The following is a 20,033-nucleotide window of genomic DNA, read 5'->3' as shown; positions in this document are numbered from 1 at the left end:
TATCCTTTTAGTTGATCTTTGTCTTATATATTTTAAAATTATATTGTTGCCTACACATAGATGTATAATTGTTGTAAATCCACTAGATTTGTTTGAACTGAATTGAAAGTACATGTCAATTGAGATATGTATCGAATTGACAGACATATTAACAATAATAAGCTTTTTATCATTCCTGATGTTGGGAATTTGTATTTTCTCTCTCCTTATCCTGATTAGTCTGTCTAAAGGTCTATCAACTTTTGGAGATATTCATCTCAAAGAAGTAGCTTCAAATTTTTAAAAAATTATCTCTGTTATTATGCTTTTTCCTGTATATTTGATTTCTGCTCTGTTTTTTGTAATTTCCCTTATTTTGATTATTTTGTATTTACTTTATGCTCCTTTTTCTAGTTTCCATTGTATCACAGCAAATAATAGAAATTATACTTATAGAAAAGAAAATATAAACTGTATTTTCCAATAGCAATAAATACCCTAGAATAAATATAGTAGAAGTTTTTCAAGTTCTTTGTCAAGAAAATAATAATTCAGAAACATTCAAGAACATCTAAATTAATGGAAGGTGTTAACTATTTACTTAATGATTTCTTTTTTGTTTCCTTTTTAAGAAATCCTTATGAGATTTATGAGATCATGAGGTTATGAATATGTACGTATATGTGTAACATACAAAATCTTCTAAATTTATATACTTTTGTCCATTCACACGTAAATATTTATCTATATAGAAAAGGTTTTCAAGTATGCTGTGAGGTAACACTGTGCATTTACACACACACGCACACACACACACACAATTTTCAATTGCCACTTAGTAAATGGTACATCATTTCCCCCACTGTTTTGCAAAGGCTTCTGTGTCAAAATCAAACTTCTCATAAGTTAATGGTTTTGACTATAGGGTCTCTATTCCATTTCACCTGTTGACTCTTTGGACTCTTTAATCATCATCATCATCATCATCACCTAATAATATACTAAGTTATTTAAGTAGGAGTTGTCCTACTTCAGAAGTTTCTCTGTTAGTTTCTCTATTCCTCTTCCATCCATTTTCACAATCAGCTTATTAAGTACCATAAAACACATGTTAGGATTTTTCTTTGAAGCACATTGAACCTTTTGAATAATTTGAAAAGAAATGACAGCTTTACAATATGGAGGCTTTTTGTCTAACAATATGTTTCTTATTTATTAATTTAGGTTTTCCCTAACATCTTTTCATTATAATTATCTTGATAAAGAGCTTGAACATCTTTTTTTAGTATATTCCTTTATAATTTACAGTTTTGGATGCTACTTAAAAATGTAGAATTTTTTATTATTTAAATAAATTTTAGGCTGATTTTATTTCATTATAAAACGTCAACTGACCTTTTTTATTGATTTTTATATCCAAAAACTTTGTTAAATATTCTTTTAAGCTTATCTATAAGTTATGTTAAATATGCTACATAAAAATACATATTGTCTGCAAGCAACAATTTTTTCTTTCCTATTGTTATATTTTTTATTTCTTATTTTTCTGAACTAATAGCAACTGTAGTAGAATGCTGAATAGGAAGAGGCAGCAGGCATTTTTATCTTGTTATTTAAGGGAGATAATTTTGGTGTCTCATCACTTGGTATTTATAGTGTAGGAGTTTTTTGTAGACACTTTATCAGTATAACATTTTTTCACTTCTCTATTTAGTACGCATATGTATATATACATGCACACACACTGTCCACACAGTTTGTGTACATCATAGTATTTTCCATATATCTAGAAAGATTCTGAATTATTTCAATTAACAGCTTTATAGAGCTATTAATTCATATGCAGTACAACTTATTTAAAGTATATAATTCAATGATTTCAGTATATTTATAATGGATTCTTTCTAACATTTATTTTTTACTTTATCTTTGTTTTTAATACTTTACTATTCATCTTTAATAGAATTTATGTATGTATGTATGTGTATACGTATTTAAGAAACAGAGTTATTCTAAAATAGTTTAGAATATTTTGGACTGTTAAACTAAATTAATTTCATTCTGTTAGAATTCATATGCCAACTCTTTACCCAGTGGTCTTTTTATCTCAACATCATATCTCTTTACTTACTTTGTAATTGGAGGCTAATTGTGGTGGGGATCATATTGGCTTATTATTTTTGAGCTCTGTTTTTCCCTCTTTATTCTAAGTGAATTTGATCTTGCTTTTACCTGAAATTTTCATTCACCTTTATTCCATGGGCACTAACGTCCCTGATACCACATATTTCCAGACAATAGTGGCCAGCAGACCCAGGGCTTCATTCCATTCAACTGCTTTACATTCTTGCTCCATTTCTGGTCTAAGTAGGGTTAGTAGGTAGGGTTGTCCCATGTAATATTTGGGACATATTTATATCTAAAAAATTAGTTGTTGTTTATATGAAATTCAAATGTGACTTGGCATCCTGTAATTTTACTTGCTAACTCTGGCAACCATAGATCTAAGTGTGTGTTTCTTTCTTTCTTTTTGAACTAAATTTTATCTTTTCTAAATGTTTGAAGAAGGTAATATGAGTCAAATATAAGATAATTGTGCCATCCTGAACAGATTCACACTTTGATTTTATAATCATAGGTAGGTAGAACATATAAAGAGATATAGCTGTCTAGAAACTGAGGTAAAAATAGTTAAAATTATGTACCCACAGTCACAAAACCAGTAAAAGATACAGAATTTGAACCCAGTGGATTAGTGAATAATGTTTCAAGACAGTATGTTGTTTGGTGGTATTTACAGGGCTGTAAAAGCAGGTGTGAGCTCGTTTAGGATGTGAAGTTGTTCGACCATTATATGAATGGTTATTAAACCTGATGCTACTTTGACTTCACTTTCATTGTTTAACTAAACTATGAGATGTTCAAGGGATTCTGCTTTAAAATTGTATCATTCCTTGAGGAGCTCTTTCTGTGATATGCAGTCTGTTGCATACTGGTTTATCTGAAATTTGCTTTTGCTTGTTATTTTGGCTGTTTTTATGCTTTAAAAAAATTAGTTGATTCCTTTGTGTTGATAGGCTCCAAAAGAGCTCTAATCTGTTGAAAATACTAGTTTTCTTTTGCTTTGTTTCCTGATTGGTTGCTTTTATACTTGATTTGTAACTTGAATATGTCAACTTATTCATCATTTGGTTTAGGCACAGTCTTATGGTAATATTTTATAACCTTTTTGAAAGTCTTGAGTTTTTTATTATTCTTCATACAATCCCTAGGATACAGGGAATTGAAGAGAGCCCTTTATTTTTATAATCCCTCTGACTATAGTATTTTGTTATTTTCAGTTTTATATCAGAATGGCTGTTTGCATCTCCTTGAAGTAAATAGGAAGAGAATGAGATGAGATGAACAGATATTGGACAGTTGAAATCACACAGTGTAGTCATGGTTACCATCAAAATACTATGGCAAATAGGTGACCCAATCCACTATGTGTATATATATATGTATATATATGTTTTAAGAAGTGTGGGTTGGCATTTTTGTTAACACCTCTCTCAAAAATTCTTGTGATTGACTAGGAAACAACTAACTTCATTGACATTCATCAAGATTGATATGGTATGGATGAAAATAAAATGCAGAAAATCTAATAGGAAGATATGAAAAGTAAGTGCTGAGAACTAACTGTAGTACAGATACTTTCTCTCACAAAGACATACTCAAACACTTCCTGGTATTTTAAGTCATTGCAGTGTACTACTAGCTTTATAGTATAGAGATTCATTAGATTTTGCCACTCCCCTTGTGCCTAGGTAATATCAAGTATGCTAGAGACATTACTATTTTTCTATTAAAAAATTTGAAATCACTGAATATTAAATCTAAATAAACAACATAAGTTTATTGATAGTGAAGACTTTTATATATTCAACTGCAGACCAATTTTAAAATATTACCAAATTTAATGTGATAAAATTAAATAAAACAATCTTATTAAAGTCAAAGCAATATGCATTTTCTATCAGTTTAGCAATTATTTATAAACTTTCTACTGGGGAAAGCAAACCAGCCTATCCATGTGTATACTATGTTTTATATAGAATTAGATATAATTTATAAGTTGAATGTCAAAGCCAATCACATTTTAAAATTTGTTGACTCCCCTATATCAGTATAGGTAATTAACAATTGAGTAAATATAGGTTATCACATTTTTATCAGATTCTCTCATTTAAAGGAACCATGTGTATGTTATATACTCCTAGAACTGTAGACTAGAGAGATTTCATGCATAAAAACAGTGAAGTTTATCTATTCCTATTGGTTAGTCAATTGAAACTGCAGTATAGTCTGTAGAATTAGCCTTCAACTGAAGTAGAACTCAGGAAATACCTCAGGGAAATCTAAGAAGTCAGCAGAACAAGGGCAAAAGTGTTCCATATTACAGGAACAGTAGAATCAGTTTTATGTTGAATTTTAATTGCTGAATTTGAGAAAGGAAGATTTTTAAATTTATTTCTGAAAGAAATAATGTTCAGAGAGCAACAAAAGGTTTCTGCTTTGAAATTGAGGAATGGTTGAAACACTTAAGAAATAGACTTTCTTTGAACAACTAACAGTGCTCACTTTTTGTACAATAGCTTCTTAAATATATTGGTTTATTCTATTTTACTATATGTAGTTTATGCCAATATAAGTAAAACAGGTTTGGGAAATAATTGATAATGATCCAGATTGATTTTTGAAAACATAATCACAGTCCATAAAGCACAAATACATTGAATTAATCTAATATAAATTTTGTAAACAAGAGTAAGCTATTGCAACTGTGACCACAAGGTACTTGGTAGACAGTGGTGAAGACTGGCAGAAAAATAACTATAGAACATTGATGTGAGTTTATCTTTTAAAGTGAAATGAGAATACAGATACAGGAGCAAATACTCTCAGGTGGGGAAGGAAGAAGCATTTGGAAAGCTGTAAAGAGGAGAGCATGATTAAATTGAGGTTGAACAGATGATTAAGGAGGTTTCTGTCATAAGGACACATATGTAAGGTCATTCCAGAAGGAGACATGTTACTAATAAAGGAGATGAAAGGAAAGAAAACAAAATATCCCATTGCCTCTAGAGCATAAAGTGAGAAAACTTGAGTTTAAAATCCATGAGCCCATTAGTTTGTGGGCAAAACTAAAGCGTTTGCTTTTTTTTTTCCCTTGTAGCCAGTGAGAACTTACTGATTTTTTTCTTTGTAGCTTGGGGCATGACATGATCACAAATGTTTAAGTCTGATGTGAGGGGAGTGGTAAGATGGATTATTTGAGAGAAGGATAAACTAGAGATATAAACATCAGGGAAATGTTACTAATGCCTTTGGAATATTTAGAAAGCATGCAACCTTCTTGTCAGTTGGAATGATGGGGAGGTAATTAACATTGCAGAACTTCTCCAAGTTTCAGTGCACTTTTAAACGTGCACTGCACAGACTAAGAGCCTGGAAATAACAAAACTGCATGAACCATCACAACAATCATGGGTGATAGTTCAAGAAAGGGTTGGAGTCTTCCTCAGGACATGGGATGCAGGGATTGTCTAAAGCATCTTGAAAATTTCTTAAGAAAGTTCATGAAAACACAATATGTTTCCTCCTAGTAAGGCATCAACACATCAGATTGCAGTCACTGCACAGCCAGTGATTCTCAGTTAAGGGATAAGGGTGCAGACTCATTGACAGAACTCTGCTGCCCACTGGGAGGTTTCAAAAGGAGAAGCAGAAAGTTAATGAGAAGAGCCCTTTGTGTTCCAAAGCAATCCACTGGCTGTGGCCTCAGCGCCCAGAGCACTATTAACAGAGCCACTTGCAGTTTCACCTTTCCCCAGCAGTTCAGGGAAGGCACTTTGATGTGTTTTTTGATTTGCCCCCTCTTGCTTCCTCTTCAAAAGCTTGAGGGTGACTCAGCTTGTATCTCACAGACACATGTGAACCTCAGTGCAGCAACATTTCAAATTTGGTTCTTGTCTTTGAAGTGTAGTGGCTTGTACACATTAAAATTCTTTCCCCCAAAAGACTTTTTCCTTGCGCTCTTTCCTTCCAAGTAACTATACATCTCTTATACCCAGTTGAATTGAGAGGCTACAGGCTGAATCAGTAACCTTGATAAAATGTTTCCTACTTTTCCTTATTGCTAGAGGCTCCACTGTTCTTTCCTCTTGGCATCTAAACATAAAATGCACTCTTGATTCACCTCTCTTTCTGTTTTGTATATTGTCAAGTTTTAAATATGCCTTGTCCATCTATCCTTCCTTTCTACCCTTAAATGAGTGGTCTTGAGTGAGCTTGTACTTGAAAGTGGAATGGCATAATCAGAAAGTTGAGAGCTAAGAAATAATGCAGGTGTAATTCCCTATTGAAGCTTGTGCAGGATTCCAAGGAATCTCTATACATTGTATGAACAGAGAATAAATATTTCTATTTTAATAGGTAATAGTCCCTCAGACATCATTCCTATTCATTTTATGGTCATCACTCCAGGGACTACTGTGCACTTGCTTATCCACTTAAAGTATAAGATGAAAAAGTCACACGTACCAAATGATATTAAGGAGAAGACATATTATAAATATCTTTTTTTTCAAAATAAGATGAATATTTTATGAATAAAATGAGTATCAGTTAGCCAAAGCCTTGGGATTATCTATGAATATAAATAGGTCCAAAAGTTTATCCCTCCCTCTCTCCCTTTCTTCTTCACCCTCTCTTCTCTCCATTTCTCTCTTCCTCTCCCCTCTTCTTCTCTTCTTTTCCCTCTAGTTCTCTCTCTCTCTCCTTTTCATTAACTCATGCACAGGGTACAAAATGCAAAAGCAATAAAAGAACATGTAGTGGGAAATTTTTCCTTTACATCCCTATTACTCAGCAACCAGTAAGCCCTCCCTAGAAGAAGCCAGTATTGCCAAGTTCTTGTGTATCATTATAAGAAATTCTGTGTACATTCTGTGTACAGTTATATATGAATGAATTGAATTAGTTTAAGTATCACATTATAAAGTTCAGGAAAACAAGACTGAAAGAGTTAAATGAGGAGTTTCAAGGTTATGCCAAAAGTCAGCAATGAAGCTGGGGATGAGCCCAGATTTTCTAATGTTTTTCTGTAGGCATTGTGCCATCTTGCAAATTTTTATCTTCTATATGCCAATATTTTTGCCGTTGGTATGGATGAGCATATCTCCAAGGGTTTTAAATTTGATTTTGGTTCAAAAGCTCACCCTAAGAATAAATGAAGCTTATGAATCTCTTTTGCATACAGCATTTTGACCCAAACTAGGGGGAGAATCAGTTCAGGGCTCTCTATATATTTTGAGAAGGATACTTAAGACCATTATCCTTAGCTTGAGAGATTTTACTTCTTTCAGGATCATAGAATCCTGCTTGAATATAAAAAACAATACATATATGTATGTATTTATTTATATGTATATGTACATATATATAAAATAAATTTTCAATAAAAATTTTACCCAAATGGTTCAAAATACAGATGGCTTGAGTTAAATTTAGTTTGAGATGTATTTCTTCAGTTCCACATTTCAGGTGTTTGAGTAATTTTCTCAGTTCCATAGGTCCTAGAGCTCTTCTGGAGAAATTGCCTTTACCAGCGTATTTCCATTACATAGGACTGCAGAGAATGATTGCCATAAGGGATGAGTAGGAATTGGTACTATCCCTTGTTAGTATTTTAACATAAGGTTTCCAGGAAAAAAAAAAAGTTAATTAAAAAAAAAACAAGTGTTAGTTCAACAGCATAAAAACATAAAAACTGAAAATGTTTTTTAAAAAACTGAAAATGCTATCAGTTGCAAATATGTAAAAGGTCCTCTTTCACCTTAAGAAAAAAATGGCAGAAGTATATGTATTCCTTCTGTTATGGCTTTGCAACATCTCTCTACTGCTGCCCTCTGCTACCATGTTCTGATTTTCCTAAACATTTCTGGCTGTATCTGGTTATGTTCTTTACTCCCAGCATTTTGACTCTTTTCTTCTGGTTGTCTTTATTTGGGTGCTAACTCTTTAATTTGTCTTTAAACCACAGAACAAAGGCAGAAACTACATACTTGGAAGAGCAAGAGTGTAGAGGGAAATGAATGGTGATTTTTTTCTCAGTGTCACCATCTTGTTTTTACTCCTCGTTAGACAGGATTAAGTGAGAGAAGACTATACTTATTGCTAGAGGCTTTCAACAAAAATCCCCAAATCTCACATTTACTCCCTCTAGCAAAAATAATAATGATAAAATAATTTTAAAAATTGATTTTTAAAAGGAATAAATACCATCACATTTCTCCTGAATCTTTTTCTTAGAAGCGCATTCTTCACATTGCTTATTTTGGAGAGTCTTATGTTTTAATTGCTTACTTTGGTTTAATCCCACAGTGAAGGGTCCTATTAAAGACACTTTATACCCAACCTTGTAATTCTCAGTATTTTGAGAATTGATATGATCCTAAAATTTTAAGTATTGCAATCAAATTGAGTACCTTAAAAGGAAGAGTGCTCATTTAGATGTATTTCTCACCTGTGTTTGTTAATATAATACAATCCATGCATCCATTTCCTTGCTGGTAGAACTCCATCAGTTCTCCTATAAATTATGTATAAAGATGACCATCAAAGTGATACATGACATTCCTTTAATTGAGAGGTTGAATTTCTCTCTCCCTTCCCTTGAACCTCACTGGATTTGTAACTTGCTTTGAACAATACATGTAGTTGGACTAAGATTATGCTGGTTCTGGGTTTAGGCCTTAAAATTCACATAAACCTCTGTTATCATACCATTGGAGACTATTGGAGAGTCCACATGGACAAAGGTCTGGAAATTGAAAGACATTTGGAAAATGAGGCTCTGGAGAATGAAAGAACAAGGCAAGAGGGTGTGGCTCTAAACCAGACCAGTTAAGGAGTCAGACACATGAATGAGGCCATCTTGAATCCTTCAGCCCAAATGTAGCTACATGAGTAAGTGAGCTCAGCTGACACAACATGGAGACGAATTAAGCTCCCAGCTAAGCCCTGCCCAGCCAATCAGTGTATTCATGAGCAAATAAAATGATTGTTGTTTTAGATAATCACTATGAATCATATGAGATATACTAAGTTTGGGGCTAAATTGTTACACAAAAGTAATTATTGTTTCCCTAAAAAGATTCTGATATTCATTTATGTGCTGCTTAAAATTTATATGCTGTTGTTTTTAATAACAAAAGAAATACATGACATAATGAATTATTTAAAACAGGTACAATAGTCTAAACATGAATGAAAAAATCAAAATTACATTTAAACTGTGTTTGAAGTTTCCCTGTGATAATTCATTTTAATGCATGTCTGGAATGTTTAAAGTTACAAGACCTGGGATTGAGTCCCTACCCTATTATTTTCTAACCCTTTGCCTTTATGCAAATTACCTACTGTGTCTGACATACATTGATTCAGTTGCTAAATATTACATAAAAACTAGAAACAACTCAAATGTCCTTCAGCAGGTGAATGGATAAACACATTTTGGTATATAAATACAATAAAATTTTTAAAAAGCAATAAAAGAAACTGGTTATTGATACATGTAGCATCATCGAAATATCTTTTAAAAATATGCCAAGCAAAAAAGAGTGTGTGTATGTGTACGTGTGTGTGTGTATGTGTGTATATATATATATATGTGTATATATATATATGTGTGTATATATATATATGTGTGTGTATATATATATATGTGTGTGTGTATATATATATGTGTGTGTGTGTGTATATATATATATATATATATATATAATTCCATTTAAATAAAATTCTAGAAAATGAAAACTAACCTAGAAACAGAATGCAGACCGGTAGTTTCTTGGGGATATTGAGAAGATTGAGCGGGAAAGAATAATTAGAAAGAGGCATGAGGAAAATTTTTCAGATGGATTATCTTGATTGTGGACATAGATATATTTTAAGAGTCTCAATCCCTATTTCATATAGAATACTATTGGACTAACATTTTATTTTAATAATGTAAAATATTAGATGGGTTTCTGTGGTATATTTTAGGTTAATGGTTTCAGACTACGTATTCCAACTTCTGATGGCATTGTAATTCAAAGAATATGTACATTAATATTTTTATGGCTATTACTACCAAATAAACCTTAAGAAATAAAGTTATGTTTTTCCACAAATAAAAATTATTTTTGATAATCTGATAGGTGAAAAGATGTTACTGTTTGTATTCTTAATTTGCAATTCCCCATTATGAATCATATAAGGTATTTTCCCATACATTGAAAATCATTTATATTTACTTTTCTCTGAGTTAAATCCTCAGATTCTCTGCCTATTTTTAACTGGTTTCTTAAGTATTTTCTCACTGATTTGCAGAAAACTCTTGATTGAGTTTTAAATATGCTTTTCTGAGTTTGTCATTTGTTTGTTTGATACTAATTATAGTGATTTTTCCATATAGTAAAAAAAAATTAATGTAAGATTGTCAGTATGGACAAAAAATAAAGTACGGGAAATATTGAGATGAAAAGAGCTTTGCTGAGAGGCCAAAAATACCCTGTTGGGCATAAATGATAAAAAGGAAGAACATAATAAAATAAGCATTCTCTGACAATTTCCAAATGCATTCTCAAGTCTAACTTCCTAAATCAATATTTCAGAAAATTAACAAGTGGTGTGAGGAACAACACTGAGAAGCTCATTCATTCAAAAACATTTAACAACTATTTTAAGCCTGCTATCATGCACTATTCTAGAGTTTGCCAAAAATTAATGAAAATATTATAATCACTGATCACAGAGCTTATATACATAATGGAGAGTAGCCAGGTCAGACCTACTAATAAGTGTCAGGTCTGTTCACTTTTACCCACACCCACTGCTCACACTACTATTCACCTATTGAACAATTGCAGTAGTTTTGCTGACATTGGCTCTTCACTTATTTATACTTTCAGTATAAAATATTGTAGTCTGTCTCATCTCACCCTTTCTCCTAGTTATCCTTCCTAACAGTTTGCATCCCCATACTTTAATTACTGTTTTAATTGAATATCTTTTCCACTAAAATATACACTGTTGCAGGCAAAGATTGTCTGTTTTATTCATGTCTTCTTAGCAAAATCTAGAACAGTGCCTGGCACTTAGTATTCAACTAATTGATGGTGAGTTCAATTTTAAATACTAGTTTCATGTGTCTGTGAAATATTTATAAACAGATGTACACTAAGAAGTGGCATAAGTTCTAGAACTTATGAAAGAATAAAGAAGGAAATACTAATTAGCAGAAAGGGTCAACTAAGAGTTTTCAAAGGAGAGTGTATGGAACAAGAAGAGAAGAGGCACTAAAACACTGTATCATGCCCTTCTTTGTCCCATTTCACATGCTTTCAGTCCACCTTTTCTATAAGCTATTGGCATTGCTGCCACAGCTAGCTCCTGGAAGTGTCACATGGCAGCACCTCAGCTCAACAATATGTACTCCTCTCTTCCTTTCTGTCCTAAGACTTCTTTGAGTAAGGAGAATGGACTGCCTGTGGAAATGCTCAGCCCCTACATAGAGGAACAAAACTGAAAGTTCAACCAAGTTATAACCCATATGGCAGTCATTCACCAAGAAGAGAACTAATGGATAAACTTCCCCTCTTCTGTTCCCTGCGTGTTAGAATTTTGAGGCTTCTTTTGCTTGAGCACCTTGAAGGATTCTAAAAAGATTACTCCTCACTTGCTCACAGGGCTGAGCAGCTCAATACTGTATCCTTATATTGGCTTTCTTTCCCTCTTTATTTAACTAATCCCAGTTCCTCATTCCTGTTTCCCAAGATTACTTCTCAAAATAAACTACTTGCATGCAAACCCAGTGTTTGCTTTCTAGAGAAAATTCAGGCTAAGATTAACATTTAACTTAAAAAAATTTTAAAAGCTAAAGTAAATTCATATAGAGTAATCACAAAGTAAGACAATTAGGAAGGTAGAGTCAGAGAGATAATAATAATGATCATAAAAATGGCTCTCAAGAAGGATAAGGTTAAAATTCAAATGATGCTGAGAGAAATAGTAAGATAAACAAAAAAGTTTCCATAAAATTTAGTAGCAAAAAGCTCACTGACTTCTTGAAGAGGACAATCTTGGTGAAGCACAGCATATGAAAGCCTGACTGCAGTGAATTAAGGAGAGACAAGGAGGTAAATACGTGGATAATGTAATTGTTGACAGATTTTTTTTTTTTCTGTAAAAAAGTTGCTGGAAAAGAATAAAGAGATTAAGGCAAAACTCAGTAAATGATAAATGTGGGGAACAGATTATCAAGGCCAAGATACAGATTTCTGTTATTAACTGATAGAAAATGAATAATATTGCAAAATATAATAATATATAATAGATAATATATGGACTATATATACATAGAATAGAAAAGAAAGCAGTTTAGATTGAGGAAAAAGCTGAATTTTTTTCTTGAAAGTATCCACCCAGAAACTGTAAATTTAATGGAAAAATATATATGCCCAAATATATCTTGACTAAATAAAATACTAAATTATGTGAGTGCTATAAAGAAAATAAACATTCAAAAAATTGTGTTCATAAAAGGAAATATCAAAGCAATAATTTGTTAGAAAATCAAAAAAATTAAAAGGATAAGAGATCTAATATCTAAAAATAAACAAAAATGTTAAATAACACCAATAAGCTCATCAAGAAATATTTAAAGTTGATATTAGAAAAAAATAAGATATTTAGTAAGGTATTTGAATAAAAGGAGAGACATACATTATCAAGGAAAGATGACAAAAATCAAAAAGAAAGTGATCCTCTTTTAAAAAATCATAAATGTAAATATAATTGCAAACATAATCAAAAGGCATTTTTTCAGAACTTGGTAATATTTATAGAATACTTTTGTTAAACCTATTGAATGAGAATAGTCAGGGAAGAACTGAAAAATTTAATAAGATGACATGTCATATTTTTAAAAGTACTCTAGCCTTTTAATAATTGAAGCTTTATTGTATTCAAGCAACAATAGAGTTTTATTAATGGAAAAATGTGTAAGGCTCACACAGAGGCAAAGGTAAACATCATCATTTATACTCTAATAAAGATAGAATTTGAAATGAGTAGGAAATGGATAAGTTACTTAAATAATGGTGTTAGGATCATTGGTCACTATTTTTAGTTAAAAATAAAATCATGTCCTTTCCATAAAAAATAAATAAAAATAAATTCCGAGTATATTGGATATAAACATAAAAATGTAACCCATAAACATCCCAGATGAAACTATGGATAGCTTTGTAAATTAGAGGTAGCAAGGGTTCTCAAAACCCTTGACACCAAAGATAAAGACTATATTAAAAATGTTGATAGAAATGGTTAGGTAAAAATGTTTAATTGAAAACACTATACAAGTGAAGGAAAAATCATGAGTCAGGATTTTTTTAAAAATATCAATGCCAGGGAGTTAACACTGTTATATACAGATACTTTTTACATAATAATAATATATAAATACATATCCATGATATATTCATTACACACTACTTGACTAATAATCTGGAAGCTGGGACTACTTTGTCATTTAAGTTTCACTATTTTCCTAATTTTCTTTCCTGAACATGTTACTTCCCATACATAGTACAATAAATATTATTAAAAACAATATCTTAAGTCATTTTTAAAAATAATTTTTCCTCCAATTATGGATAGAGAGATGGATTGGATAAATGCCAAATATGAAACAGCAAGGCTTACATTTATTTAACTAACATTATTATGTTAGGTATATCCCCAGACCACAGAAGCCTGGGGTATGGTTTACCTACAAGATAATAATAAATCCCTTATACCTGGGAGTCCTTAGGAAGCACAACTTTTCTCAAAGGCTCATGCATCTCTTAGTTTCCAGGTGTTCTATATGCACCTGCATTGTGTAGTTGAGCACTGCCAGCACAGCTGCCCGAGGATGTGTGTGCTGCATAATGTTCCATTCACTTCCATGTTAATACCTGCCTGCAAGAGCAGAATGTTCCATTCTTAACATTAAGAGCCAGTCTTGCATTTTGATAATGGCTTTAAATATATTACATGTATATTTCTTAACCTACAATATAAACTATATAACAGAAACTTAGAACTTACTGTATACACTTAAACTAATAGTACAATAGTGAACTCTGAATAATCACCGTACACTATCCAGTCATTATTAGCAGTCATTTCTTTACTTATCTGTAGAGTTTTAACATCTGTATGCCCTCCTATATAATTCAGTTAAGTTTACCTCTTTTTGACATTTATAAAATCATTGGCATATTCATTTTATGTGATGGTTCTATTATTCAATTTTATATTGATAAGTTTCATCCATTGTTACTGGATATAGCTCATTTTCACTGCTGAAAAGTAGTTCTGTGTCAAAATATAGTAGTTTATTTATCTGTTGAACTGTTGATGAACATGCAGATTGATTCCAACATTAAGTTGTCACTATCAATGCTCTGTGAAAATTGTGTACAAGGATCCTTGTGTACGTGCAGATGCCTGGGTTGTGTGATATGCTCACATGAACTTACTGCATAGTGGCAAACTGTTTTCGGATTTACACCTATTTAAAGCCATACTGTTGGGATGATCTATATCTTTGACATTAATCGGTAAACTATGCTGAATTTGTGGGTGTGTAGGTATACCATATTATTGTTATAATTTCTATTATTAATACTGTTGAATACCTTTCTTTATATTGATTGTTCACTTAGATTCATTCCCCTTTTGTAAAGTGCCAAGTTAGTATGTTGCCCATTTTTTTTCCACTGGTTTTGTTTGTTTACAGGAGTTTGTTATTGATTTTTTTAAAAATTTTTGTCTGGATATGAATATGTTTCAATTACAAGTGTTGCATGTATCTTCTCTCACTTTGTGGCTTGCATTTTCATTCTTTGATGTTGCATTTTGGTGACCAAGAGTACTTAACCTCAAATGAGTTAATTTATGGTTTTTCCCCTTCTGTTAGTATCTGTATCTTGTCTAATAAATATCCATTTTACTCCAAGGTAATAAAGATGTTTTGTGCATTAACTTCTAAATGTTTTTCACTTTTACCTTTCATATCTAGGACTACAATACAACTGGGAATAATTTTTGTACATGATATGTAGCAGGTTGCTGGTTTTGTTGTTTGTTTAGTATCTTTTCTAAACAATTTATTGCAAACCTTGTAGTCTTTGTCTTGTGCAATCACTGAAGTCTGTGTTCTGTTAGCTTAGTGGTCAGTTAGTGTTCTTCAATTTCTCTAAATGCTTGGAGCCAAGAACAGAAAAAATAGAGACAATAAAAGAAAAATTCCTCTCCCAGTCTTTACAGATTGGCTCTGTCTTGGTTCATTTCTTTAACACTTAGCCAGGCCTTTTGAAATTCTGCCTTAGTGTTACTTCCTATCTTCATGTAAGCTTAGGGTCTTCTCAAACCTTTTCTGAGCATGCATTCAGTCCTATTTATTGCCCATAGACTTCTCTTTTCCCCAGTAAGTGAAAGCCCTTACTCCGTCACACATTTCTTTACCCAGCCTCTTCCTTTTCAGGCACTTATGTTGGAATCTGTGTATTTCTTGTCCTGACTGTTATTTCTTGTCCCAGGCTGCTGTAGCCAGTGCTTTTGCCTTGATTTTCTTCTGACAAAAATCACCAGAGAAGCCACCCTAGTCCTGGGAAGACTCCAGGTAGTTGAAACAAAGTCAAGCCATTATGCCAGTCTGAGAGGGAACTACCGGGTAGTTCAAAATACACAAAATCAGTTATTTGAGAACAGAGCCCATATTTCTCCCTCTGGCACTAGCAACCTGCACCACATCTGTGGACTGCTATCTGATGGTTGCCACCTATCTGGTAAGTGGGAGATGGTGGATAGGCAATTTAAAATGCCACAGTGGTTTCTTACCACAATGCAGTAGCTTCTTTCTTCCTTAAAGCTTTGTCATGATTGTTGGAAATAGCTGACTAAATTCCCGAACTCCAAAAAGGTTGATTCTGATAGTTTTTTCCAGCTTATTAGTTTTTGTGTGTGTCTGCAAAGGGTCACAGCCCTGAGCCCTACTTCTCTAATTTCAATGATGTCAGTCCTTACCAGTTTTTATATATAATATTTTCATTATAATTGAACTCAAAATATTTTCTAGTTGTTATTACTATTTCTTCTTTGTGTACTTAGAAATATGCTTCTTAATTTCCAAATACTTGGGTATTTTCTAGTCATCTTTTAAAATTTTTTCTTTTGTAATTTTCAGACCAATAAATGTTTAATATATGATTGAAAGAAAAAAAGTATATTTTTCAGTTTTGGGATAAAGTGTTCTACCTAGTTCCATTTAGTTAATTTTGTTATTTGAATCCACAGTGTTACTAACTTTGTGTCTGCTTATTTGATTAATTATAGAGAAACTTGCTATTTATTCTAGTCAGGCTAAGTGATGCAGCTGGATGAGATAAACTTAAAATCTCAATGATATAATGTGAAACCAGGCTGAAGGTCTGCATGAATCTTGGTCAACTCTTATCCTGAGAATAAAGATAATGTGATTACATTTTAAAAGGATCATTCTATCTGTGTTGTGGAGAATTGGTTATAGTAGCAAAGAAAAGAACAGGGAAACAAGTTTGGAGGTTATTGCATAAGCAGATAAAAGATGATGGTGGGCCTGGAAGAGAATTTTAGAAGAAGAATTGGAATTGGTAGATTATGATCAGATTCCAGATACATTTTGAAAGTAGAAAGTTTAGAATTTGATTATGGATTCCATGTGGAGTACGAGAGAAGGAAAGGAACCAATGATGCCTCTGAAGTTTTGTTCTAAACAGGATTGAGTGGAGATGCCATTTACTTATATGGGAGAGACTAAAAAGAAACAGGACTTTTGGAGGAAATCAGAAAATGACTAGTGTACATGTTAAGCTTGAGGTGTTTAATAAATATCCAAATGATGATGTAAAGGAGGAAATTGTATTTATATGTCTGGAATTAAGAGAGAAATCAGGACTGAAGATGTCAATAGGGAGCCATATACATAGTATTTGGAACTCATACAGAGGCCAAGAACAGGTCACTGAGAAGTGCATATAGATAGAGAAAGGAAAGAGATCCCAGAACTGAGACCTGGGAAATTCCAACAGTTCGTGTTAACAGAACGGGAAGAAGAAACAGCAAAGAAGGCTAAGAAGTGGTTTGTGGTGTAGAAAGAAAGCCAATAGAGATTATTTTCTATGAAGTCAAAATAAGAATATATATATTTTTAAATTATGGTGTCAATAATATCAAATGCTGTGGCTAGTTCAAAATGAGGCCCAATCACTGGATTTGGAAATATGGAGGACATCGATAATCTGAACAAGAGCAGTTTTGGACGTGTGATGGGTAAGAATGTCTAATGAGAGTAGGTTTAAATGAGAACAACTGGAGAAGAAGGAATGACTTTGTGAGAAGTACTTCTCTAAATGACAGTAGTGAAATAGGTCAATAATTGGAAGAGAATGTAGAGGTCAAAAAAGAGAATTTTCTCTGTGGAAGATAATATGACATGTTTGTATCATCCAGTAGTTGGGAAACTTTGAGCTAGAGCCTGAGTGCTCAAAAGGGAATGCAACTGTGCCCAAGTGGAATGCTGGACTTGGAAATATGATCATATATTCTATCATAAGAATAAATAGAAACAAATGTAGACATGTCAGCAGGTTTGGGAATGTGTGGAACTTCTCTCCTTATTGCTTTTGTTTTCTAAGGGAAATAAGAAAGAAGATCACCAAATTAGGAGCAGAGAAGAGGCTATTGACTTTTGAGAAGAGAAGCAAAGATAATGAAATTTATAACTAGAAGACCAGGAGAGTAAATTAACAGTGGAGCTATAGAAGGATGTATAGGCAGCACTGCAGACCCATGTGAATTTTTGGTCATAAATATAAAGTGAATCCAATAATTAAGGCTGTGTATTTTCACCCAGTCACTATCTTTTTTTCAAGTGTAGGAGTGAAGTATATTGGAGTGTTTGAAACGCTGGATATAAGCAAGACTAGAATTTTTGCAGGTGAGAATGATGAGGGGAATGTGCCAGGAAGGTGAAAGTGTAAGCAAGGGTGTATTATAATTATGGAGCATGGTATCCAATCCAGATAAGCCAGGAAAAATTTGGATGGGGGACATTTAAAAGGTATGGATATTTTTTCCTACAGATAACTATTGATTTCTATTGAATTTATTTCTAGTCTTTTACCCCCTACCCAAAATAGTATGTAATTTTACACATTGATGACTTTTTTAAAATTTTGTGATTATGTAGATTTATATTCAGTTGGTGAAATGGTACAGAGAGATCCTGTATACCCTTTTCGCAGTTTCCCTCAGAGGTAACATCTTGCATAACTAGAGGGCAATATCACAACCAGGAAATTGACATTGATACAATCTACCAGTGCTATTTAGATTTTACCAGTTTTACATGCATCTCTGTGTGTATGTGTGCATGTGTGTGTGTGTCTTACTTCCGTACAATTAAATTCACCACAGTCAAGGTTCAGGCACAGCTATGCCCCTCCCTCCCTGGCAACCACTAATCTGTTTTCAGTCTGAATAATTTTGTCATTTCAAGAATGTTATATGAATGGAATCATAAAGGATGTCACTTGCTGAGATTGGGTTTATGTCACTCAGTATAATTCCCTTGAGACTTATCCAAGTTGCTGTGTGTCAACTGTTTTGTTTTATTTCTGAGTATTAATCCATGGCATGAATGTGCCACAGTTTAACTGTTTAACCACTAAAGTACATCTGAGTTGTTTCCAGTATTTGGCTATTACAAATATAGCTTGTATAAACATTTTTGTGAAAGTATTTGCATGAACATAACTTTAGATTTATTTGAAATAAATGCCCAGCTATGCAATTGCTAAGTCATATGCAAACATTTAGTTTTATAAGAAGCTAGCGTCCTCTTTACGAGGATTGCTGCCCCATTTTACAGCATTTTGTGAAAACACTTCTATAATTCTAGTAGGGTCTAAGCAAAGGGCTACAATAGTAGATTTCTACAGTAACTTTTGGTTGTGTCAGAGGAATTTAAGCAGTGAGGGACTCAGGAGAAGAGAAGTTGATTTTTCCCAGTGTAATAGAATGTAGAAAACAAGAAACAAATGATTCCTGTGCTTTTTCAAAGAGGAACATAAGGAAGAAACAACAAAGGGGGAAAGGCTAGGTAAGATTCTTGAATTTGTCCCGTGTTTACCGCTTTTTGTTATTCCCTGTTTTCCACTGGTGGTTAGTGATAATACCCTTATATTGAAAAGAGCTTATTTTCAAGAGCTTCAAGGAGGAAGAAAGGTAGTTCTATAGAAGAGAAATAAGTTTCAACATCTGTAACCTGAAATTAGAAAATAAGGAAGTGAATAAGAAGCCAGTCTGGGTTCCAGAATGAGACCTAGGAGATTACTTAAGAGATCTGTAGACTTTATAATCATTCATAACTTACTAAATTTATTATTTTTATAGTTTTATAGAATGGCATCATTGCAAATGTATCACTGAAAATTCAAATGTTAAAGATTATTTTAAGAATTGCCAATTTTGGGGAATGTACTATAAATAGAATAACAGCTAGTGAAAAAACAATTATGTAACAGATGTATGTATCCTTAACCCTACAGGATAAGAAATATCATGGTTAAAATTCGTTAAAAAGATCAGGAAAACTTCAAAACATTAATTTGGTATAAATGTAAAGTTTAAAATGGGTAAATAAATCTACATTTTTAAAACACTAATATGGAAAAATTGGATCTAATTCTCCTATTTGTATGCATAAAACTGTTTCCCAAAGCATTTCAACAAAGTAAGGAGCAGGGGATAATTTAAAATATATATTCAAATAAAATCTATGACTTTTAGTTATGTAATTTTATCATACGTTGTGTAACGTGGAGGTAATATAAATTTAAGATAGCCAGAGATAGTTGCATGTTTTAGAGGAG

The sequence above is a fragment of the Camelus dromedarius genome, chromosome 10 (genome assembly GCF_036321535.1).
Source record: "Camelus dromedarius isolate mCamDro1 chromosome 10, mCamDro1.pat, whole genome shotgun sequence".
Classification (NCBI taxonomy): Eukaryota; Metazoa; Chordata; class Mammalia; order Artiodactyla; family Camelidae; genus Camelus; species Camelus dromedarius.
Note: the sequence above shows the minus strand (reverse complement) of the source record.